The sequence below is a fragment of the Dromiciops gliroides genome, chromosome 2 (assembly GCF_019393635.1).
Source record: "Dromiciops gliroides isolate mDroGli1 chromosome 2, mDroGli1.pri, whole genome shotgun sequence".
NCBI classification, from domain to species: Eukaryota; Metazoa; Chordata; class Mammalia; order Microbiotheria; family Microbiotheriidae; genus Dromiciops; species Dromiciops gliroides.
Genome location: NC_057862.1, coordinates 284,900,375 through 284,926,534, shown reverse-complemented (window position 1 = coordinate 284,926,534; position 26,160 = coordinate 284,900,375). Strand labels below are relative to the sequence as shown.

The 26,160-nt window shown below is 37.2% G+C and overlaps 1 pseudogene; it reads right to left on the bottom strand.

The window, feature by feature from the left end:
- Nucleotides 1–909: 909 nt before the first annotated feature.
- On the bottom strand, nucleotides 910–21,524 carry LOC122738731 (annotated as a pseudogene).
- Nucleotides 21,525–26,160: the final 4,636 nt, after the last annotated feature.

The following is a 26,160-nucleotide window of genomic DNA, read 5'->3' as shown; positions in this document are numbered from 1 at the left end:
GATTAAAAAATGGAACATAGCAACAGACTAAACAAAGTAGAATGAAAAATAATGTAAAACTAGAACTCAGTGTTCAAAAAAAAACAAAATTACTTAATTTTGATTAAGCTCTCTCTTTGATAAGAACTACTGATAAACCTGAAAATCAGCTTGACAGAAAATAGGCTTAGAACAATATTTCATTATAAATCCAAATGGATACATGACTTATTATTAAAGATCGTAGCATTAAACATTTCTTGGAAGAAAAGCAAATTCTATAAAACTTTCACAACTATGGATGAGAGAAATTCTTAACCAAACAAGGAATATAGCTACACAGGATTACACAGTTATACAATATAAAATAAGTAAGTTTGATTATACAGAATTTAAAGGCTTTTGTATAAATAGGGAAATGGTTGGCTAGAAAAAAATGGTTCTAATTTCTTGAATAGGAGAATTATATCTAACATATACAAATATACACAGTTAAAAGAAATATAAAATCAAAAGTTATTCTCAAGTACAGAAGTTGTCAGATATGAACAGTTCTCAAAAGAATTACAAATTATTAACAACTATATGAAAGAATAATAGGAATCACTACTAATAAAACTGCAAATCAAAACAACTTTGAGATTTCAACTTACATGTTAAAAATTTGTAAAGATAATGAAAGGCTAGAATAGTCAGTGTTGAAGGAGTCCTAGAAAGACAAGCATACTACTGCATTGTTGGTGGAGCAGGGAATTAGTACAACCCTTCTAGAAAACAATTTGGAATCATTATTTTTTTTATATATATATTTTTGTTTTCAATTGATCTTCACTAGAAACAAAAAGGTACTTAATGTATTCAAAGTTATAGGAATGTTTCTCTTTCTTCCCTACCCCCTTGCTTGCAGGTCTGGAAGCTTCAGCAGGCATCTTAGGCTTTAGATAAGGCCACCTTGACTGCCTGAACAATGGCATCCTTGTTGATGTCAAACATCTTCAGCATCTCCCCTGGCTTCCTGCTTCTGGGGATGCTGGCAACCGCCAAGCAGGTGATGGTGATGCCAGGTTCTCTCACTGTGGCAGAAGCCACAGCCTCTCCTACACCACCCTCAAAGTAATGGTCTTCCACAGTCAGGATGAGGCCATGGGTTGCAGGGGCACTGTCAAGGATGAGATTCTTATCCAAGGGCTTGATGGTAAAGGGATCAAGCACTCAGATATTGAGCTTTTCTTTCCTCAGTTGCTCAACAGCTGCCAAGGCTTCATGGAGAGTTAATCACAGTCATCTGGTCATCCTTGCTCTTCAGTTCCACCTTAGCCTGGCTAACCTGGAAGTTTTCATTGTTGTAAATGATCACATTTTCTGTCAGGATGGTCCATGTGAAACAGATGCCCTTCGTGTTGGCAGTTAACTTTACTGCTTTCTCGGTAGCCACAGCATCACTTGGGTAAAAGGCTGTACCATTGGGAATGCTCCAGAACATGGCAAGATCTCCAAGGGCCAGCTGAGAAGGCCCATCTTCACCAATGGACATGCTCCAGTGCAAGCCGCACAGGTTGATGTTGCTCTCAGAGATGGCTTCCATCTGAATCTAGTCAAAGGCCCTGGTGAAGGAGGCAGCAAAGGTGCTGCAGGAAGTCACAGTCCAGTCCCATGTGGTGCAGCCCATGGCAATGCTCACCATGGTCTGTTCTACAATGAAACCATCGGGATGTTCCTTCTTGAAGGAAAAATCGAATTCTTGGTATCCCCATCCAGGGAAATCACATGGTCACTGGTGTGCTCCCAGGGCCATGCCATAGGCTTTGCAGGTGGCCATCTTGTCTCCAAGTTCATAATCTGGGGGAGAGGGCATCTGGATGTTGGGGATGGTCACTGTTGGGGAGGGTAGCTAGAATCTTCTTGTTTTAGATTTGGCCATAGATTTCCTCAATGACCTGTTCTGCCATGTTTGGGGCGGGGGGCCTTCCCATGCCAATATTCTTTATCTTCCACACCTGAGATTCCTCTGCCCTTATGTCTTTGCAATGACAGCCAGTGGTTTATGCTTGCCCTGATCGAAGGCCTTTCAGAGTTCCTCCACACTGTGTCCATCCACCACGATGGTGTTCCACCCAAAGGCTTTGCATCAATTCTGGTACACTTCCACTTGGTGCTGCAGTGGGGTAGGGTCACTCTGGCCCAGTCCAACTTGTAGAATCCCAGGAAGGCCATAGCCTCTCAAACAGAGCCTTCAGATATCCGCCCCCCTTCACCCAGCAAACAATAAACATGATAGCTGGCTTTGTCAAAGTATTTGCCTGTGTAGGCCATTCCACAAGCTGTTCCAAGCTCCTGGCCCAGGGAACCAGTAGCCACATCTATAAAGGCTTGTTTAGGGACCGGGTGGCCATCTAGAATGGAGCTGATCATCTGCAAGTTCAACAGCTCAGCCTCTGGCAGGAAGCCAGCCTCAGCCCATACTGTATAGAGGATGGGAGCCACATGACCCTTAGAGAGCACAAAGTGGTCATTGCTGAGGTCCCTGGGGACCTGGGGCTTGTATTTCATGGTATGGAAGAAGAGGACCACCATGATCTCTGCCACACTGCAGCATGATGTGGGGTGGCCTAAGCCAGCCAGAGTGGTGGCTTGGATGAAGTTGATGCACAGCTGGTTAGCAGTGTCCTTCAGCAACTGCAGTTTCTGTTGTTCCGGCTTATGGCAATCCTCTATGGTAAAGGGAGTTGGCATGGATGCCGAGCCTATGGCAGAGGCAGCAGCAATGTGAGCAAAGCGGAGCCCGGAAAGGAAGAAGGACAAAGAGCAACAATTTGGAATTATGTAAATAAAGTGGCTAAAATGTCTATGCCCTTTAATTCAGAGATTTCACTGCTAAACCTGTATCCCAAAGAAGTCACTGATAAAAAGAAAGCCTGCATATAAACCAAAATATTTACAGCAACACTTTTTGTGGTAGCAGAGAACTAGAAACAAAGTAGATGCCTATCTATGGGAGAACAGCTAAACAAATTATGATGCATGAATGTAATAAAATGTTACTGTACTATAAGAATCAATAAATATACATGCTGAGAAGCACAGAAAATACACAAACTATTGCAAAATTAAATAAAGATCTAAGAAAACAATATAGTAATATCATAATTATGGTTATATAAATAGAAAGAATAACTACCATAAAATAATCAAAACTTAATGTTACAACTTTTCCAAGAACAAGCTCAGTCCCCTCCAAAAGAATTATGAACATAAACCTTCCCCCACTCCTTTGCAGTGGTGGGAGGTCCATACATGTGGAAAATTGCAAATATTGTCCACTTTTTCCATGTATTGATTGGTATTATTGGTTTTTAATTAATTACTATAAGGGGGTAGTTTTCTTAGAAGGAACAGAGGAGGTATTCAGTGGGAAACTTATGTGATATAAAAAGAAGACTTCCTATAATGTAAAATGTCATTTAGACTCATTAAATGTAAAACCTTGAACATCTGCCATGTACAGTTTAAGCCCACTATGAAGAGACTTTTGAACTTAAATCTAGCAAATGAACTAATAGATGAAATTTATTTTTATAAATAACTTAGTCTTCTCTAGGAAAGACACATACAGTATAAGACTATCAAAGAAGAATCTGAGGTTATATATGTTATAGGACAGACTGACTACATAAAATTAAAGTCTAATGAGAAGAATACATTTAAAGTAATTCACAATTATACAAGTCTTAACCTCTAACTTTTGCCACAATAAAATTGATGAAAATGAATTTAAAAATATACAAATCAATATCAGTATAAATTTAGTGAAATACAGGACTCATCACCCCAACTAGCTACTGAAAGATTAAACAGTACTTCCTTTTCAAAATGGAGGAAGAGAGTTAATAGATGTTCTTAGAACACATGATAAACAGGCTAAAATTCACAGAAATACTTTAGGAAAAACAGACTCACTTTACAGAGATTTGTCAAATGTAATTGGAGATGGGTTAACTCCAGATGGAGGCAATGAAATGACAACAAACCAATACTGGTATCAAAAATGGCTCCATGGGCAACATCCACATGAATACAGACAACAATATATCATCAAAACAACATTGAAAATAGTTAAATTATATGGATTTGTGTAGAGAAATGGAAAGATCTACAATAGCAATTAAAGATCAAGTCAGTGTCCAAAGAAATTACGGAAAAATTATTAAGGATCTCACTCTTAGTAACTGATGCAGATTTCACAATGAAGCAGTGGAAATCATGTGACATATCCTTGTAGGTTGTAAAAGTTTAGCATCCACCAAATATCTAAGACGACAAGATCAGGGATTTAAAATTATACATCAGTTCACTGTGCTTTATGAGCTAACAGATGACAAATCTGTATACTATAAATAAAAAACTCAAAATATCCTTGAGAAATCAGCAAATAGACCAACCTAGATTGAGAGCAGCATTTCAAGTCAGAAGTATTACCCAAATATAACATAGATTGAAGGTCAATAAACTATGGCCAGAGGCCACATTTTAAAATACAATAAAAATGTAAAAAACATTTTAAGCTTGCTGGCCATATAAAAACAGGCAGCAGCAGATTTGGCACAGAGGCTATAATTTGCTCTCCCCATAGATCCATAAAAGGAAGAACAATGTTTTAATAAGTGTCAGCATAACATATAACCATAATATCCAAATTACATGAAATGGAAACTATCAAAATACAGAAACCTGGCTAAGGAAGTTAAAATCATGGTGAAATAGGACTTTGTCCTGTCTGACTTATAATAAGAATACACCATAATTGTTGAATTTAAAAATGTGTCATTTTATCTATGTGTGTAATAGTCTGCAGAACATTAAATAAACATGAGTAAGAGCAAGATAGTTACCTGTCCATAAACCATTTCTATTTGAACCCTAACCTCATTACTGATTTTAAAAAGAAGATGAAGGAGAATAAGCAAAATGAAACCTGTGAAACACAAGTATTTTAGAAATTTTATATTCCCTAAGTCAGTGATTGAAAGCAAACATTGAAAGGTTAATTGATTTTTAAAAATTGAAGCACCATAAAGAAAAGAATAAATAGTTGAACCATAATCAAAAACTTTACTACAGAGGCTTGAGAAGCAAAGAAATTAGAGGAGTGAGAAAGAATTTCTCAGTAAAAGAATATGGAAATTTTCTGATTGTATATATGCTAACAAGAAGCCCAACACAATGAAAATTAATCTGGATAAAGCAAAAAGTAGAAAATGTGCTTGCTATTAATATAATAAATGACAGAACAGTCACATTAAGGAAAGTGACTGGAAGCAGAGGAACAAAATAAAGCTTAAAGTTTTTGCCTTAAACATTTCACAATAATGGCTGAATCACTAGCAAAGTTATTTAGCTACTCTCAGATGCATGTCTTTTCTTTCTTTCTCTTTTTTTGCGGGGCAATGAGGGGTGACTTTCCCAGGGTCACACAGCTAGTAAGTGTCAAGTGTCTGAGGCTGGATTTGAACTCAGGTCCTCCTGAATCCAGGGTTGATGCTTTATCCACTGAGCAACCTAGCTGCCCCCTGCATGTCTTTTCTAAGAGAAGGCATAGCATATAGTTTTTAATTTATCCCTTTTATTACTATGAGCTTGACAAATATTAATAAACATGGCGGGCAGCTAGGTGGCACAGTGGATAAAGCACTGGTCCTGGATTCAGGAGGACCTGAGTTCAAAGCTGGCCTCAGACACTTGACACTTACTAGTTGTGTGACCCTGGGCAAGTCACTTAACCCTCATTGACTTGCAAAAAAACAAACAAACAAACAAACAAACAAAAAAACATGGAAAATTCCCTTTGCAAAAGACAGATTTCCAGCCAAAATAAGTACCTGAATATATTCAATGTGTACCTTGCATGTAATTACCTTTGTCCACAGATGTATACCTTAATTGTTACATATTTAATGTTTCCTTTTGTTATTATTTTTACTTATATTGATTTGCTTTGTATTAGCATAATGCATTTATTGTATAGTTTGTTAATTTTTTTTAGTTTTGTTATTGGCTCTGTCCATATAATGTGGCTCATAGTCTACCAATGTAATTATCACTTTAATTTTGTTTGCTGTCATATACATTTGTTTGTTTTATATGGGCATGCCTGTACTTCTGACACATGTGCATATAATATGCCTGCATGAAAGCTAGACCTGTAGTCACTGAAATAGCCTGTCAAGTGATATTTTGCATTGTACTAATTCTTTCCATGTGAATGGCAGCCTAACGTGATTACCTGGGTTATTCATCCTTGTTCTATTCAATGTTCATGTGATTTAATGTTATACTGTATGATTCCAGTTTTGTCAAATTGTCAGATTGTCAGATCTGATCATTCCAGATATCAAGTGTCATCAAATTGTCAAATGACAGATTGTCAAAATTCCAGTCAATTTTTCAAAGAACTGCAAAATTACAACCCCTGGGGAGGAATAGGGAATAGGGATTTGAGAATTGACTGTTAACCTGGAACCAATAATTCAAAAGGATAAGTATTTCTTCTTGGCTCTGAGAGAAATTTACAGAATGTGTCATTTTATCTATGTGAGCCTGAAGGTAGGCTTGAATCAGTCCTAAGAGTTCTTAAAGAACACAGTCTTTTCAAGATACTGAGAGCAAGGAGTAGTTCTTCAAAGGCTCAGCAGCAACAACAGCACTGGGAAGACAGTCCCCAGCTAGTCCCTAACTAGGACTTAATGAGCTGAATCAGAAAGAATGAGCACAGGAATAATAAGCAAAAGGAAAAACTGAAAAAAAAAAAGTCAAAGAGCTGAGCTACAGAGGAGATTTGTTGATCAAGAGGTCAAGGAGAGTCATTAGGCTCCCATAGACACTGAAGAGCAGAAGACTTGAGATGTAACTACCTGTTGTACATATTTCTGCAAGGACCAGGGAAAGTTCAAAGAGTTCTGCTCCTTCCCCAACTTCCTGTCTTCATGCCTGACTATCGGCAAACACTGCTCTGCTCACTTCTTTGAATGAAATATTTCTAGGACTCAGATTTTTGTTTCAAGCATAAAGAAGCCAGGGGATAGCTTGTGATGACCAAAAATTTAGGTAAGTGGAGAGAGCTAAACCTCTGAATTTTCTAAGTAAGGCTTTGAAATTTGGGGATTGTTTTCAACAACTCCTCATCTGTTATAAACTCCATAAAATAGAGAAAAGAATCATGGATCTGAGGACCATTTTATTGTCCACAGGCAGATGATTGTTGTAATGGGGAGTCACTGATAAAATCTCCAGAGGCAGAAGATGTGGGGAGAAGAGATTGTTGACTGGCAAAAAAAAAAAAAAAAAAAAAAAGGTTACACCCTAAGCTATATCTCAGAAAAGAGATAGGAAAGGACTGGGAAGGATTTAGTTCTATTCCAATCCAGCAGGAAGGAGGGAACAGAAAAGATCTGCCAACTATTTTTATGGATCTCATGTTCCAAAGCAATACTCACTGTTGTTATAATATATTTATTGAATCTTAGGTTTAGAGAACTGGGACCTTTGCATCATTTAGTTCAAGCCTTTGAGACAGCTAGGTAGTTCAGCAGATAGAGTGGTGAGCCTGGAGTCAGGAAGACATGAGTTCAAATCCAGCCTCAAAAACTAGCTATGTGACCTTGGGCAAGTCACTTAACCTCCGTTTGCCTTAATCCACTGGAGAAGGAAATGGCAAACCATTTCAATATCTTTCTTATGGACAGCATTGGTACGCTATTGTCCGCAGATTCATAAAGAGTCAGATACCACTAAACAATAGTGCAATCCCCTCATTCTATAGCTGAGGAAAAAATATCATGATTTCTTATTGATTATTATCTGAAGTTAAAAGTGCTATTATAATAAATATCCCTAACAATAAAGACTTGAAGTGGAGCAGGTTGGCAAGGTAGAATGGTGGCCCAGGAGTGTGTCTGAGCCAGTTTAAATAGTTTCACAAGAGTAAATTTTTAGAGTGAGCATTTATGCCTTGGAAATTGGCAAATGCTAAAAAAACAAAAAACCAGGGCTTGATTTTTTGTTTTGCTGATTATCTAAACATAAGAAAGTAATAGAGAAAATGTTAATAATGCAGTAATGAAGATTAAACTTAATTTTTTTTCATGAAGAGCCAGTTATTAAACATTTACCAGCATATTCCTGGCCAGGACTGACTTAGACTAGTCTGCTAGCAGTTAAGGTCTGATATTTAGAATAAAATGTAGTTCATTTGGCAGTTAACAAAAAGTTTTACGTAGCCATAGCATGGGAAGAATGTTACAAAAGTATATTCAGTATGGCCAATGAGATTACTCCTTCCTTTGAGTTGCTCAAGGCTGTCCAAGCTGTAAAAGAGGGGGTGGAGCTCCTCTTGACTATTTGCATTTAGGAAGTGATATCAATAGCTTGAAGCTTTATTCACCCAAGTCAATTAATTCTGAAGGATGGTTTCAATACCTTTCAAAGAAAAAGAACTAGCCCAATATACCTGGGAAAGGAGGGGAGATGCATGTCAGATATTTCTATGATAATAAATATTCCCAACAGAGCAATTTGAGTAAGAGCTGATTTAGAAGGGTGAGATGAGGGGACAGAACCAAGCAATCAAAAAAGGGAGGGGTAGGGTACATCACATTCACAGGATAGATGCAAAAGAAATATAATGAGTTTGATGAAGGAAAGGGGACACTGATAACTCAAGAAATCAGAAAAGACATCTTGAAGGAGCTAGCATTTGAACCTTAAAGGGAGCAATTAATGGACATTCAATGGCTGGAGATGTTGTGGAAGGTACAGGTTGGACTGGATGGCCTCCAAGAACTAGCTCTGGAATTCTGTGATCATTACAATGGTGAGAAGGCTGTTCTCAGGATTGGGGTTCTAAACTGCCCAACCAACGATTTTTTTCTTCTTAGACCTCAGGGAACAAGTGATCATGTCCTATGGTCAATTTCATTTAACAGTCATTTAGTAAATGCTTACTATGAGTATATGGCATTCATTCCATCAACCTTTGGAACTTCTCATAAAGGCTTAGAATTTCACAATTTAGTCCACCCTCTTAGTCTACCTTCCTTCATTTCATTGGTGGGAAAAAACTTGACCATTTTCCCATAGTGAATTAGTGGCAGACTTGGGGCTAGGACTCAGAGCTGATCCCCATTCCAGTGCTCTTTCCACCATACTACAGCCTGTATTTAACTTCAAATTAAACTTCAACCAACATTTAAGTGCCTACTATGTGCTAAGACCTGCAATCCTGCTGAGGAAATATATAATGATTAAATATACAATATTGAATATATAATAATTAAATAAGTCATGGCTCCTACCCTCACAAAGGACAGAGCTCAAAATTTAGATAAGGAATAGGATATACACATAAATACATATATATGCATATGTAAACAAACATATATGTATACATAGATGAATATAAATATATACATACATACACACATGTATTTTTAGAGTACCACAAAAAGATTTTTGATAAATGCATTGGAGAATACAACCCAAATGCTATGAAAGGCCTACAGAGAAAAAAAGATCGTTCATGACAAAGGATCAGGGAAGACTTCCTAGAGAAGGCAGTGTTTGAGCTAAGCTTACAGGCTGGATAGAATTTCAATGCAGGGCAGTTAGATGGAGTAGTGGATAGAGTGTCAGACCTAGAGTCAGGAATACCTAAATTCAAATCCAGCCTCAGGCATTTACTAGTTGTATAACCCTTGGCAAGCCACTTAACCTGCTTGCCTCAGTTTCCTCATCTGTAAGCTGGGGGTAATAAGAAAACTTACCTCCTAGGGTTGTTGTGAGGCTCAAATGAGATAATAATTGTAAAGTTCCTGGGACATAGCAAATGCTATATAAATATCAGTTGTTATTATTATAATTGGTAGAGATAAGAGTCTAGTGTATTCCAAGAGTAGGAAGCAGCATCAGCAAAGTCACAGACACATACACAGGATGTAAGAAGTATATGTTTGAAGCATATGTTTCTTTTTTTTGTTTTTGTTTTTGGTTTTGGTTTTGGGTTTTTTTTTGCAGGGCAGTGAGGGTTAAGTGACTTGCCCAGGGTCACACAGCTAGTAAGTGTCAAGTGTCTGAGGCCGGATTTGAACTCAGGTCCTCCTGACTCCAGGGCCGGTGCTTTACCACTGCGCCATCTAGCTGCCCCAAGCATATGTTTCTTAATTGATTCAATTTGATATACGTTTGCTGAGAATGTACTATATCTAAGTACTTGAGATAAAAAGACAAAATTTCCTGCTCTTCAGGCACTTATATTCTACTGGAGGTAAGGGTGGGGTGGGAGACAACTGGTACACCAATAAGTTAATACAATATTGATACAAAGTAATTTTGGAGAAGTAAAAAGAATACTAATGATTGAGAGGATCCAGACATGCTCCACATAGGAAGGGGCAATTAAGCCCAGCTTTGAAAGGAGCTAAGAATTCCAAGAGTTAAAAGTGAGGAAGGAGGGGCAGTTAGGTGGCGCAGTGGATAGAGCACCGGCCCTGGAGTCAGGAGTACCTGAGTTCAAATCTGGCCTCAGACACTTAACACTTATTAGCTGTGTGACCCTGGGTAAGTCACTTAACCCCAATTGCCTCACTAAAAAAAAAAAAAAAAAAAGTGAGGAAGGAGAATCTTCCAGGTATGGGGAAAGCCTGTGAAAATACTTAGACATCTGTTGATCAAGCAGAAGATGAGAGGGCCTGGTACAAAAGTAAGGAGACTAGCTACCTACTGTAATCAGCTCAACCCTGATCTGAATTTCAGCTATCTAGAAAAATCTTGGCCAAACTGACTTGAGTTCCAGCTAGTGTTGGAAAGGAGGTAAGTAAGTCACATGTGTGTGGTACGGGGATTTCTCCACAGAAAGTGCAGGAAAGAAACCTCCTCCTTATTAGGAGTTGTATGGTAATCAGTCCTCAGTACTTTGGTGGGGATACTGTTCTTCGAATGTAGGTAGAGCTAGTTCATTGGAAACCTTGGGGCCTCTCTCTTGACAGTGGTATGATTTGGTCTCTGATTACCAACCACTCTTCCTTCCTCACAAGAAAACTTAGTGACATGCACACGTCTTTTCCTATAATGATCGAAATCTGACAGCTGGGGTGAGTAAGAAATGGGGTTGGAATGTCTCTTCTACCACTGGGCATGGCTCATGGAACCCATGATCTCGTGCACTTAGGTCACTGTTGAGTTTTCTTGAGCATCTTTTTTCTCTCATGGCTTTTTCTGAAGGAAACCTAAGAGCAGATAGCTCACGTCACTTGGATTCGATCTATTTCCAACTTCCTTCTCTGGCTTATGCTTACAGGCAGAATATCTATGTAAATGACAACTTTTAGTTTAGTTGTCTTATCTACCTTTCAGGACTGTTGGGAAGTTACAATATGACACTGGATATCAAATGGGTTTGTGAACTTCAAAGTCCATTGAAAGGGGCAGCTAGGTGGTGCAGGGGATAGAGCACCAGCCCTCAAGTCAGGAGTACCTGAGTTCAAATCCGGCCTCAGACACTTAACACTTACTAGCTGTGTGACCCTGGGCAAGTCACTTAACCCCAATAGCCTCACTAAAAAAAACAAAAACAAAAACAAACAAAAAAATAAAAACAAAGTCCTTTAAAATATCAGCTATGCAATTTGGAACTATGCCCAAAGGGCTATGGGACTGTACATACCCTTTGACCCAGTAATACCACTACTAGGTTTGTATCCCAAAGAGGTCGTAGAAGAGGGAAAAGGACTCACATGTACAAAAATATTTATAGCAGCTCTCTTTGTGGTGGCAAAGAATTGGAAATTGAGGGAATGCCCATCAATTGCAGAATGGCAAAACAAGTTGTAGTATATGAATGCAATGGAATACTATTGTGCTGTAAGAAACGATGAGCAGGAGGATTTCAGAGAAACCTGGAAGGACTTACATGAACCTGATGCTGAGTGATATGAGCAGGACCAGGAGAACATTGTACACAATAACAGCAACATTGTGTGATGATCAGCTATGATAGACTTGGCTCTTCTCAGCAGTGCAGTGATCCAAAACAATTTCAAAGAACTCATGATAGAAAATGTTCTCTACATCCAGAAAAAAAGAACTATGGATTCAGAATGCAGATTGAACCATGCTGTTTCTACTTTTGGGCTGTTTTTTTCCTTTTTTGAGGTTTATCCCTTGTGTTCTGATTCTTCTTTCACAATATGACCAATGCAGAAATATGTTTAATGTGATTGTACATATATAACCTATATCAGATTACTTTCCACCACTTAACTTTGGGGGGGGGGGTTGGGCAATGAGGGTTAAATGACTTGCCCAGGGTCACACAGCTAGTAAGTATCAAGTGTCTGAGGTCAGATTTGAACTCAGGTCCTCCTGAATCCAGGGCCATTGCTTTATCCACTGTACCACCTAACTGCCCTCCAGATTGTTTTCCATCTTGGGCAGGGGGGAGAGAAGAGAGGGTGGAAGAAAAAAATCGGAACTAAAAGTACTATGAAAACAAATGTTGAAAACTATCTATAGATGTAACTGGAAAATAACAAAATACTTTTGTGATTAGATAAAAAAAGAAAAAATACCAGCTATGATGTCAGGAGTTGGCAAAAATGATCTTATCAGGCATCCAAAGGCAAAATAAGAGATGATATTTCATGGGACACGGCCTTTTATCGCAGTACTCATAAAGAGCTTAAATAATAAGATTACCATGAAGTTAATTTCCACTTATGCAATGACAACTAGAGCAATGGATATGGAGGTTGAAAATTATACAAACAACTTTATATAAATTTAAACTAAATCAGTCTATTATTTAATATTCAGTGGCTTCTGGTCAACTAAGCGTTTTGAAAATGAGAGTAAGAAAACATGTTGGGAAACATGACTTGGGGTCAAAAAACAAAGGAGGCCAAATATATGTATACATTAAATAGAAGATGTGTATACATGCGCAAATATATTGAACATTTTCTTTATGAAGATAGCCAGGAAATATTGTACATGATAAGCATAGAGCAGTATCACAATTTTTAAAAATGAAATTTACTAGGAGATAAGTAAATATGGCATAATAAGAGGAAGCAGTAGAACCCAGACTCCCTGCTCCTCTGCCACAACTATTCCAGATCAAAGTGATCAGGAAATTCAAGAAGAAACCACAGTGAGTATTTTTTTTCAGCCCAAATCAACATAAAAAGATAGCCAAAAGTATATAGGCAGTGAGGAGGAGGCCTAGCCAGAAAGGCTCAAGACAGAGTCTTCTAGTATGTGGATGAAATGAGGCTTATTGCTGTGTATCAAATCAAGGAATATCTACAAATAGAGAAGCAACTAGGCCTGATGAGATAACAACACACAAACACACACACACACACACACGTAAACCAAAGTCAAAAGACTGAAAAATAGAACAACTCCCCTGGAAACAGATCAAGGATATATAATTTGGGAAGCACTGAAACATCTAAAAGACATGACCAAAAAAAAGTATAGATAGCATATTTCAATAAATCATGAAATAGAACTGCCAAATCTTTTAAAACCAGAATGCAAAGAATCCTTTGGTTGTTTCCTGAAAGAAATCATAAAGTGAAAATTCACAGGACTATCATAGCTAAAATCCAAGGCTTCTGGATCAAAGAAAAATACTACAAGCATCCATAAAGAGTTGTTTGTACTGAGTCATAGCTGGTACTACAAAAAATCTAGTAGCCACCATTATAAAAATAATTGGAGAGCTTGGAATGCAATATTTCAAAAGGCAAAATATATGGGCTTACAACCATTAAAAATTTATTCAGCAAAACTGAGTATAATCCTATGAGAGAAATTGACATTTAATGGAATTAAGTTACTTCAAACATCCCTGATGAAAAGACCATAGCTGAGTAGAAATTTGGAAAAAAAACATAAAATCAAGAAAAACATAAAAAGAAAAATATATTTTAATAACCAGAAGAAACTATACAAATCTGAAGTGTTCATATTGCATTAAAATAAATTTTATTGAATGATTTTGTTTGTTATTTCATCAGAATTTCTCCTAGTATACCTTACCCTCTGTCTCTCCCAGAGATCCATCTCAGAGAAAAATAATGGTTTAAAGAAAAGAAAAAAGAAAGAAAATAGGGAGATTTAAAAATAATCAAAACTGATCAAAGCAATCTAAAAATATATGCAATGTTCCACACCCATAGACCTCCACCTCTTCAAAGGAGTAGATCGAGGTATCTGCTCATATTTTTTCTTTGAGACTATGTTTGTTCTTTGTAGTATTGCAACATTCTCTTTTGATTGTTTTGTAATTATTGTACTTTCCATTTATGTTGTAATAGTAATTTTGGATATTATTTTCTTGGTTATGCATACTTTAGTCTGCATCAGTTCATATAAGCTTTTCCATATTTCCCTGTATTCATTTAATTCATCTTTTCTCACAGTTTAGTAGTACTATCCCATTATATTTATGTACCACCGTTTATTTAGCTATTCCCCAAAAGATGGGCATCTAATTTGTTTCTGGTTCTTTGCTACAAAAAGTGTTGTTTTAAATATTTTGGCATATATAGGGGCTTTCTTCTTATCAATAACCTATTTGGGAAATATGTCCAGTAGTGTATCTCTGGGCCAAAGGGTATGAATATTTTAGTCATTTTATTTACATAAATGTTTTCCAAAATTGTTGTACTCATTCACAGCTCCATCAACAATGCACTGGTGTATCTATCTTGCCACAACCCCTTCAACATTGACTGTTCATATCTTTTGTCATGTTTGCTAATTTATTTGGTATAAGGTTTCTTTGATTTTCATTTCTCCTATTATTAGTGATTTTGAGCATTCTTTCCTTTTTCCTTTTCATTCTTTTATAATTCATCTCATAATAGTTTTCAATTCTTTTGAGGACTATTCATGTCCTATGGGCACTTATCTCTTGGGGAGTGGCTTTTGCTTATACACATATATTTTTGCATATATGTATACATATATGTGCATGAATGTACCCATATAAACTAGTAATTTATATATACCTATAAACAAATATTATGTGTGTACATATACACACACATGTGTGTGTGTTAATTGTCTACCAAACTCTTATCTGAGAATTTTTTTTTAATTCCCTATTTGACCACTTCTCTTCTAAACCTAAATGCATTGATTATGTTTGTGTAGATGCTTTATAATTTTATGTAATCAAAATTAACTTTTTCTTTTATAATTTCCTTTTTCTCTTTGTTGGTTAAAATACACCCATAATTATGAAAGGTATATGACATACTTCTCTAATTTTTCTATAGTATGATCTTCAATATTAAGTTTACATACCCATTTTGAATTTATTATGAAAGAAGGTATGAGATGTTGGTCTAAGCCTAATTTCTGCTGGACTGCCTCCTAGTTTTCCCAGTAGTTCAAAGCAAATAGGTAATTCTTTCATAAGTAATTTATGTTTTTAGGTTTATTAACCTAAATAGATTTATTAGCCTATTTACCTTTTAGGTTTATTTATTTAGGTTATTTTTTAAATCTACTTTTCTACTTTTTAAACAATACCAAATGGTTTTGAAGACTGATACTTTATAATTTGCTGTCAGGTGTGAAATTGCTTTTCCCCTTTCATCCCAACAGGTTATCAACAGGTAACAAACTGTGGTAACACACAGGTAAAACAATTGTGGCTGGGGTCTGAACAAGGGGAAGAGAAGAAGGGAAAGGAGCAAAAGCTAATTTCATTAAGCAAAAAACACTGGTGCTGGACACAGCTATCTCTCATCGCTGTCTTCTTTCCGAAGAGTAGGTGAGAAGTAAAGGAGGGGAAAATATAAGAAAATAAAATGTTTGGGTAGAGCCAAGATGGCAGAGAAAAGGCAGGGACTCACCTGAGCTCTCCCAAATTACTCTCCAAACAACTTTAAAAAATACCTCAAAACAAATTCTGGAATGGCAGAACCCAAAAAAGCATAGGGTTAAACAATTTTACAGTTCAAAACAACTTAGAAGTTTGGTAGAAAAGGTTTGTTACACCAGGGTAAGTGAAGCACAGTCCAATATAGGCTGTGCCTCAGCAAACAAACTACAGGCTCTGGGGGTGACTGAATCAGTGATGGCAGTGATAGTTTCTGGGCCCCTCAGTCAATAAATGGTAAGGAGGGGGTTCAAATGGTCAGAAGAAGATTATAGATGTCCCTTTGCTGGCACTGAGGGCAGGATTCTGTTGTATTGCCTGTAGTTAGATCCATGTCTCAGTATCCAGGTCTCGGTCCCAGAGAAAAGAGGATGACTAGTATACCAGAGCTTGTGCCAGTAGGGGAGAAAAGGTTCTGGTTACAGTTCCAGCACTAAAAAGAATATTTTTGGACAAATGATATTACCAACAAAAGCCAGCAGGGAGAGAGAAAAGTGGGAAATTAATTTAAAATAAATACATAATGTGTAAAATACTTAGGAGTCTTTCTACCAAAATGCAAATAGGAACTAACTGGATACCACGAAAAAACATTCTTTACAAAATTCAGGACAGACCTTATTATTGAAGAAATTTTAGTTGCTGACTAAATTAATTTACTTATTCTGTGAAATTCATACCAAGGAATAAAAATTCAAGAGTCTCAAGGAGAATCATGACAAAAAGTAGGAAAGAAGAGGGTCTATTAGTATCACATGTCAAACTTCACTAGAAAGCAATAATAATTAAAATGATTTAGTACTGATGAAAAAATAGAGAGATTAGGTCCACAACATGCAGAAGCAAACAAATCTGTTAGCCTAGTGTTTGATAAAGCAAAAGATTCTCAGGTATTACTGTAAGTTCCTCAAAAACTACTGGAAAAATGGGGGAAAAGTCTGACAAAAATTAGGGTTAGACCAACATCTCACACAACATACCAAGGTATGCTACAAATGGATTCATGATATCAAAAACAAATTGGAGAAGCAAGGATGGACTTTTTTAGATCTCTAGATAAGGGATAATTATATGCTGAAAGAAGGAATAGAAATGATCAATCAGTCATTAAACATTTATTTAACAAGCACCTACTATGTTCTAGGTGCTGGGCTAAGAGTTGGGATAAAAAAAGGGCAAAGGACAGTCCCTGCCCTAAAGGAGCTTGAAGTCTAATGAGGGAGGCAACATGTAAAGAACTATATACAATCAAGCTATATATATATATATATATATATATATATATATATACACATATATACATACACACACATATATATATACACACATATATATACACATATATAATATACATATATACATATACATATATATATATATATAAGATAAATAGGAAATATTCAATAAAGGGAAACCATTTTCTTAAGAAAGGTTGAAAAAGGCATTCTGTAAAAGGTTGGATTTAAGGTGGGGCTTGAAGGAAGCCATAGAAGCTAGGAGGTGGAGATAAGTGAGAACATTCTAGGCATGGTGGACAGTCATTGGAAATGCCCAGAGTTGAGAGATGGAGTGTCTTGTTTAAAGACAATCAAAGAAGCAAATGTCACTGACCAAAGCATATGTGGCAAGAGAGGAGAGAGAGACAGTATAAGATATGATAGGAAAAGTTGAGGATGGGAAATAAGTTATAAAGGGCTTTGAATGCCAGAGGATTTTCTATTTGATCTTGAAGATGATAGGTAGCCACTACAGTTTATTAAGTAGGAGGCATGGGTGGTGGTGACATGGTTGGACCTGTGCTTTGAGAAAATTTCTTTGTCATCTGAGTGCAGGATAGACTGAAGAGGGGACAGGCTTTCAGCAAGCTGACCAACATGCCCAATACTACACTTGTCCAGGTATGAAGAGACAAGAGTCTCTATGTACCAGGGTGGTAGTAGTATCAGAGAAGAGGAGTATATTCAAGAGATGTTATGAAGGTAAAATTGACAGGCTTTGGCAATATATTGGATATGTGTGGTGAGAGACAGCGAGGTGTCAAGGATGATAGCTGGCATGTAAGCTTGAATCACTGGGAGGATGGTGGTGCCTTTAGCAGTAATAGGGAAGTATGTATGGAGAGTTTGGGGGGAAATGATGAGTTCAGTTTTGGACATGTAATCATATAATTTTTGTTGTTTTGCTTCTTAATGTGGACTATCATGAGGTGGGGAAAGAGGGGGCTTTAGAGGGAAAGATAAATGGTTAAATGGTTGGATTCAAAGAATGTGGGAGTCTACGTGTGTATTTAGAAAGAGAAGCTAGACCAGCTTTTGGCTTGAGTTTCCACAGTGACAAAGATTTGTTCCCTGTGAGAACAGCTAAGCTACATGAGTACGGAAACCGAGAATGAGGAGGCTGAAAGGCAGAACTCCTAATTAACCAAATGGGGAAAAGGAAGTTGAGGTTAGAGTGTGAATGACTCCTTTTCCCCTCACCACTTTTTTGCCAACAAGTGCCAACCAAGAGTTCATCTCTGAGTATGTCTGTGCCTCCATATATGGATCAGCAGATGGCGCACTAGGAGCATCCAGTGCGCCTTGCAAAATCAGGGCAGGCTGGGTCTTTAAAGAAAAAAAGATTCTGGGGAGATTTATCAAAAGGCCCTTGGCCAACCTCACTGCCCTAGGGCTCAGCTGACTTCATGTGCCCAGAGTAGATATCTCCTGACTGCCTCCTGCTCTATGTGCTGCCTCTTCTCTTTGAAGGCAGATAAATGATTTAGGATCATGGGATTATTGGTTGAAAGCTGGAAGGGATGTCAGAGGTCATCTAGTCCAACTCCCTTACTTTAAAGATAAGGAGACTGAGGACTAGAGTCCAAGGTCAGGCTAGTAAGTGACTAACCTCTTAGCTTCATAAAAATCCTGCTTATGAAGCTAGAGCAAAGTAGAAAGATAGGTGAGTAGATACAGAGGAAGAAGTGAAGAGGGGAAGGAAGAAACAAAATGATTCAGAGGAGATCTTTCAGCTCCAGGAATTTTCTCTGATTGTCCCCTATGCCTGGAACGCTCTCCCTTCTGGTTTCCTTTAAGTCCCGGCTAAATACAGGAAGCCTTCCCTGGCCCCTCTAATTCCATTCTTTTTTTTTTGGTGGGGCAATGCGGGTTAAGTGACTTGCCCAGAGTCACACAACTAGTAAGTGTCAAGTGTCTGAGGTCGGATTTGAACTCAGGTCCTCCTGAACCTAGAGCTGGTGCTTTATCCACTGCACCACCTAGCTGCCCCTAGGCCCCTCTAATTTCAATGCTTTCTCTCTGTTATTTATTTCCTAGCTATCGTGTATGTAGCTTGCTTTGTATATACAGTATTTGTCTGCAAGTTGTCTCCCTGTGAGATTGTAAGCTCCTTGAGGATAGGGACTGTTTTGGGGGGGGGGGGTTTGTATCCCTAGCATGCCTGGCATGATGCCTAGCACGAAGTCAATATTTAATAAATTTTTATTGAATGAATGAATGAATGCTTGGACTCTGAGAATTTCCAAATGGGATTTGACCTTTCCTGTTAACAGGACTTCTTTACAATCTCAGCTTCTATTACCTGAAATAATCACACTGGCCTTATCTATGTGTGTGACATTAGGCAAATCACTTTCTCTTTGGACTTAATCATCTTTAAGGTCTTTTCCAACTGTAAATCTCTGATTCAAAGCACTTTCATGTCTTGGGGACTGGGAATTGAACAGCTTTTCTAGACTTTGTGAGAAAGGGAAGGGACCAAGAGGCAGGAAAAGGCTTCATAGCTCATTTTCTTTTTTTTTTTTTAGTGAGGCAATTGGGGTTAAGTGACTTGCCCAGGGTCACACAGCTAGTAAGTGTTATGTGTCTGAGGTCGGATTTGAACTCAGGTACTCCTGACTCCAGGGCTGGTGCTCTATCCACTGCGCCACCTAGCTACTCCTCATAGCTCATTTTCATAGACTGAGCTAGAAGGAGCCTAAAATCATTTAGCTTCACCCCTCATTTTGCAGATGGGGGAATACAATGTGTCCAAAGAGGGAATGCAATGTGTTCATGACCACAGAGGAAACCAGTTGTAGAGCTCAACCCGGAACTTTTATCTTCTAACTTCAGATTTAGTATTCTTTCTCATATACTAGAATGGGCTAGTGAGTCATCACCCCTAAAATACACTTTAAGACCAAGACTTCAATCCTTCCTCACTGTATAGCTCATACTGACAGGCTTTAGTGTTCATTGTAATGAGATGTTATTTAGCCATCACATATCTTTGAATAGCTTCATTTTTTTAAAAAAAAAGGATAACTCACCAAAGCCATTCTTGAGCCCAGCTGTGAGACGCATCTTCAAAGTATCAAAGTCATTTCTACATTAGGAAAAATGAAGTATTGAAGTGGTTGCAGGTGCAGGACTGGATCATATGAGTATAGTAACTGCTGACATAGTTTGGGGGTTTGTTCGGGTTTTTTACATCCTGTTTGTTACTTCCTGTTATGAGTACCTCTACAGGGAAAAGAGGGCCTGACTGTGATGATGGATTTCTGAATTAGAAAATTAGTCCTTTGAAGGAATAAAGTCAATAGAGCACAAAAGAAAGGTGGGTTTTTTGCCTTTCTTTGTATCTCTAGCCCTTAGCACAATGCCTAGCATATAGTAAGCACTTAATAAATACTTGATTACTGTTGCCTGGAGAATGCTTGGATTTCCTTTTGTTATGTTAAACTGCAATCCCCAAACTAAACTTTCAGACAGGTGGAATATGGAATTCTGTTCTTAGAGATGGGAAACTAGGGACCAGAGACTTTAAAAGCTGGAAAAAAGATAGGGCAGATGCCAGCAGTGTTGGAGTCAGCTCTAACAGGAGAGCAGATTTTCAGTATGAGCATTTACACCTCAGAAATCACAAACGTGACAAACTGGAGCATGATTTATTGCTTTGTTGATTATCTAGACTTAAGAATGTGATATAAAATTTTTAATAATGCAGATTAAACTTTAAAGTGGACCATACTTTAATTTCCCCCAGAGAGACACACTTGTTAAACATTTACCAGCACACTCCTGGCTGATGAAATTGTAACATTTCCACCTTGTGGATAAATCTCCCCCATTTGTCTACACAGAGCTAGAGAAGAGATAAGATGATGGCTGGTGGGAGTCTACTATCTCAGAGATATCTTTCTGGAAATCTTCCTGCAATAGGACAGAAACCAAAGTGTTTTTTTTAAAAAAAAAAGGATGAGTCTATGGTGATCCTTAGCCACATGCAGTCACTTGTGGCAATGGAAAGAGCCTTGGAGTTAGTAAACCTGGGTTCTGCACCAGGCCTCTGCTCCCAAATCACTGTATACTCTGCGTACCAGTCACTTCCCCTCCAGGCCTGTTTCATCACCTGTGTAACTAGGAGGTTAAGTATCAGAGGATCATAGATGCAGAGCCTAAAGGGAAGAGAGAAGACATCTGACCCAACCACATCTGACACATGTGGAGAGTAAAGTCCAGAGAGTTAAACTGATTTGCCTAAAGTCAGAAGGGAGGAAGCCATTGCAGAGGCAGGAATCCAATGCTGACCTTCTGCCTTCTTCCAGACCTCTTTCCATTGCGCTCCTCAGACTGGATGAATGGTGTCTAAGACCTAGTCAGCTCTGGCAGGCTGTGATTTTAACAGCAGTGGTTTTCTGGTGTAAGTAAAGATTCTTGAGGCAAGGGATTGTTTCATTTTAGGCTTTGTACCCTCAGCTCCTAGCCGAGTGCTTGGCACACAGCAGGTGTTTAATAAATTCTGATTAATTGATTATGAGTAAAGAAAAATCCTCTAATTCCCAAAGGGTCAGTATTGCTGACAACAGCTTCCCCCCCAAAACAATTTGGTCTCTTTCCTTTGAAAACTTTGGAAAAAGCCATCTGTCCTCCTTATCAGAGTACCTCACTGTTGTGTCATGATCAGAGTTGACTAAAGAAATCAGAAGACTTTTATAATTTCATTCCTTTGAACCCTTGAACAAAATACTTCAAATACTTCTGCTAATTGAACAAGCCCCATCACATATCACATAGAAGTAGAGAATAGACCTGTGATTTTATTGAAGCAGGATATTCCCAGCAAGGAACTTCCTCTAACAATGTAGTTTAGCACTTGCTTATCTTTGAGAGGTAGTTACAACACTAACCATTAGCTAACTTGCCCAAATTCCTGAAGCAAATATGTGCCAGGGTCAGGATTTGAACCTAGGTGGTCCTAATTCAAAGACTAGTCTTCTATTCAGCACACTAGGCTGTTTCTTTCACATAGTAGGTCCTTTGTAAATAATTAATAAAATTACTCCTTAAGCTTAGTCTTTTCTATCCTACCAGGGTTTGCCCAGTGCTATATTCTGGCTGCAAGAATTCTGCATAGGTTTTGCAAAGTCAGTCTCTCTCCATAATAGAGGCTCGTTTCATAGACAATACTCTTTTCTGTTCTTTGCATAAACTGATTTTTGCTGATGGCTTTCTGGCTGTTCCTGGCACATTCCACTCCATCTCCTGATTCCATGCCTTTCCAAAGCCTCTCTCCCATGCCTAGAATGCTTTCCCTCTTCACTTCTTGCTCTGGGCCTCCCTGCCTTCTACCTTCTCAGGAGGCCTTTCTGGGTTTCTCTACTTCTCCCCCATCTTCCCTCTAAGTACTCTTCCTCTAAGATTACTTTCCATTTATACCGTATGTATCTTGTATGTATATAGTTAATTGTATAGCATATATGCTCTGACCTCACTCTTAAGAGTTGCAGAGGGTCCCTCTTCAAAGATTAGGGTTTAGGGGAATCTCATGTCTTAGTCATCAGCTTGAGCCCTCAGGAGTTTACTTCCCCCTATTTGTTAGGGGCCCAGTTTCTATTGTTCCAGTTCCATTTAACCTCTTAAATAGGTTAGCTTTTACAAAGAGATCCTTACTTCAAAGATGTAGCCAGAACAAGCATTTCTCCCAATGCCTCAAGGGTACACTCTCCCCTAAACCACTTCAGCCTTTGGGGGGGGGGAGAGTAAGCTCAAAACTAAACTCAGTCCATACAGAGCACCAATCCCAGCAAGTTCATGTTCAAAGGCAGCATCATTGCTAGACAGGTCTTCATTTCAGTTTCCCTGGCATGGGTTCAGAAAATAAATCCAAAAGGTTTTTTTTAGCTCCTTGGACATTGATGCTGGGCTGGCAGCAACACCTTGCCTGACTTCCAGCTCCTGGATTCTTGAATATCCCATTTTCTAACTTCACACCAGTCCTTGACAGCTTGAGATGATATCACTCTGAGGTCAAAATTATATAATGTGAGAAGACCCAGGCTCCTGACTCACTCTCCACTACTAGCCTGCCCCAATTTCACACCAAGACCTTTAGCCACCATGATAACCTACCTGAACTCGCTCATTCCATCATGTTGACTAACTGACCTAACTATTTAAAAGGAAGAGAGGTAGTAATACTTTGTGATTAATGAAATTGCTTCTGCTCTTTGTCTCTCTTCTTGCCTATACCCCAATAGTTTTTTACTCTTTCTTTCTTTCTTTCTTTCTTTCTTTCTTTCTTTCTTTCTTTCTTTCTTTCTTTCTTTCTTTCTTTCTTTCTTTCTTTCTTTCCTTCCTTCCTTCCTTCCTTCCTTCCTTCCTTCCTTCCTTCCTTCCTTCCTTCCTTCCTTCCTTCCTTCCTTCCTTCCTTCCTTCCTTCCTTCCTTCCTTCCTTCCTTCCCTTCCCTTCCCTTCCTTTTAAACCCTTTTCCATTATCTGCCCTCTGAGGTTAGTTTGTCTTGCTTATAAATAATCCCACCCTTAATCTACCCTTTGTCTCATTCCCCACTCTTCCCCCCCCCCTTCTCTTTCCTTGTTGAGTGAAATGTATTTATGCACCCTACTCTGTGTATTTATTTTAACCTTTGACCAGGTTCAGATGAAAGTGAGTTTCAATTTCGCCTGCTCTCCCCACCTTTTCCTCCTTGATTATATAATCTACTTTTACACCTCAATTATGTGAAGTCATTTTACCCACGCTTTCTCTTCCATTTTTCACCTCATATATTCCTTTTTACCTTTTTCCTTTCTTCTTTTAAGATCATCAGAACATAACAAAACTACTCCCAGGTCCTAATTTAGAAATAATCAATAAGAGAAACCAAATGGAAGAAAATAAAGAACTCTCATAACTTTGAATATGACTGGATTAAATGATCCAATAAAACAAAAGAGAATGATAAGTTAGATTTAAAAAACCAAACCCCATAACCTGATGCTTATAAGAAACACACCTAACAGGCAAAATATAAACAGAATAAAAATGGGGGGTTTTAACAAAATTAACCATACATCAGGTGAATCCAAAAAAGAAAGATTTCAATTATGCCATTAGACAAAGAAAAAATGAAAATTCACAGCATAAAAGGGATAAATAAACAAGGAAACTACATTATGATGTAAAGACCCATAGATAATAAATATATATCAATATTAATCATATACTCCAAATGCCTGACATTGAAATTCAAAAAGGAAAAATTAACTGAATTATAAGATACAGATAACAACATAAAAATAGGAAAAAACCTTAATGTTCATCTCAGTTTTAGCAAATCTAACAGAAAAATTAAACAGAAGGGACAATATAGAATTGAAAAAATTGCTAGAGAAACTAAAGCTAAAAGACATGATATCTTCCAAATGGAACTTCTAAAGAATACACACATACCCTATATATTGTGTTGTATTATATATTATATCATATCATATTATATTTATGTGTGTATTTTTTCCTCAGTGCCACACAGAGACTTTTTTTTTAATTGGCTATATACTTGGGCACTTAGATATTGTGAATATCTCTGCATATTTGCAAATCTCTACATAAAAATAAATGCAAAAAATTCATAAATACATAATATATATATATAAATATACATCATATGCATAAAATGCATAATATAAAAATTCCTTTATAGACCATAAAATAATAATCAGTTCAGGGAGTACAAATAAAATACACACAACAAAATGGAGACTTAACAGTTAAATCCTAAATAATAAGTGGGTCAAAGAACAAATTATAGAAATAAAAAATATGGGAAAGAATAAGATAATTATGAAACAATATACCATATTTTCTGGGATATAACTAAACTATCCTAAAGAAGAAAATTATATCCCTAAAACACGTTAGGAAAATTTTTAAAAGAGGATAATCAACTGAATATTTTTAAAGCCAAAAAAACCCCTTAATTACAAGGAAATATTGGAAAATTAAATAAAAATAAACTGAAGATCCAAAACACTAAAATATTAATAAGCAAAATCTGATTCGTTGAAACAGAGTTTAAAGTTGAACACCTTTAAGCTAACTCAATTAAAAGGAAGATGGCAGAAAATCAAATCCACAAGATAACAAATGAACCAGGGGACATCATAATAAACCAGAAGAAATAAATAAAAGAATTATCAGAATCATAGAATTATTAGAATGCATAATTATATGCTAACATAATTGAGAACATGCAAAACAATACAGTGATATTTTCAAAAATATAAAATGTTTAAACCAAAGACAAGAGAAAGATCTTAAATAATTTAATCTCATAAGAGGAAATAAAACTTATTTTAAAGGAACTACCAAAGGACAAAATAAAAAACAACAACCATGGTCCTGAATTTAATTAAACTTTAAAGACAATAATACCAATCGCACAAAAATATTATAAAAAGAAACAGAAAGAAACAGTACAGATTGAAACATATTACTTTTCACTTTATTTTTTTTTCACTTTTTGCAACATGGCTAATGTAGAACTGTTTTTTGTATGACTTCAGACATATAATGGATATCATATTACTTGCCTTAATTGATAGAGGAAGAACTAGAGGGAGGGAGAGAACTGGAATTCAAAAATTTTTAAATGTTAATTTTTTTTAATTAAGAGAAAAAAGTACTCTACTGGATTCCTTTTAGGAGACAAATAAGTCAGCAGCAAAAATAGATTTCATTTCAAAGAGATAAACAGAGAAACTCCATTATGCTGAAAGTACCATAGACAATGAATGAATGTCAGTACTTAGAATATATGTACCAAATGGCATGTCTACATATTTAAAAGAAAAGCCACACAAAATACAGGGGGAAATATACAAATTATAATAGAAGGGGACCTCAGTAAATCCCTTTCAGAACCTGCATAATTCTATCCAAAAATAAACAAGAAAAGAGTTATGATTTTGAATAG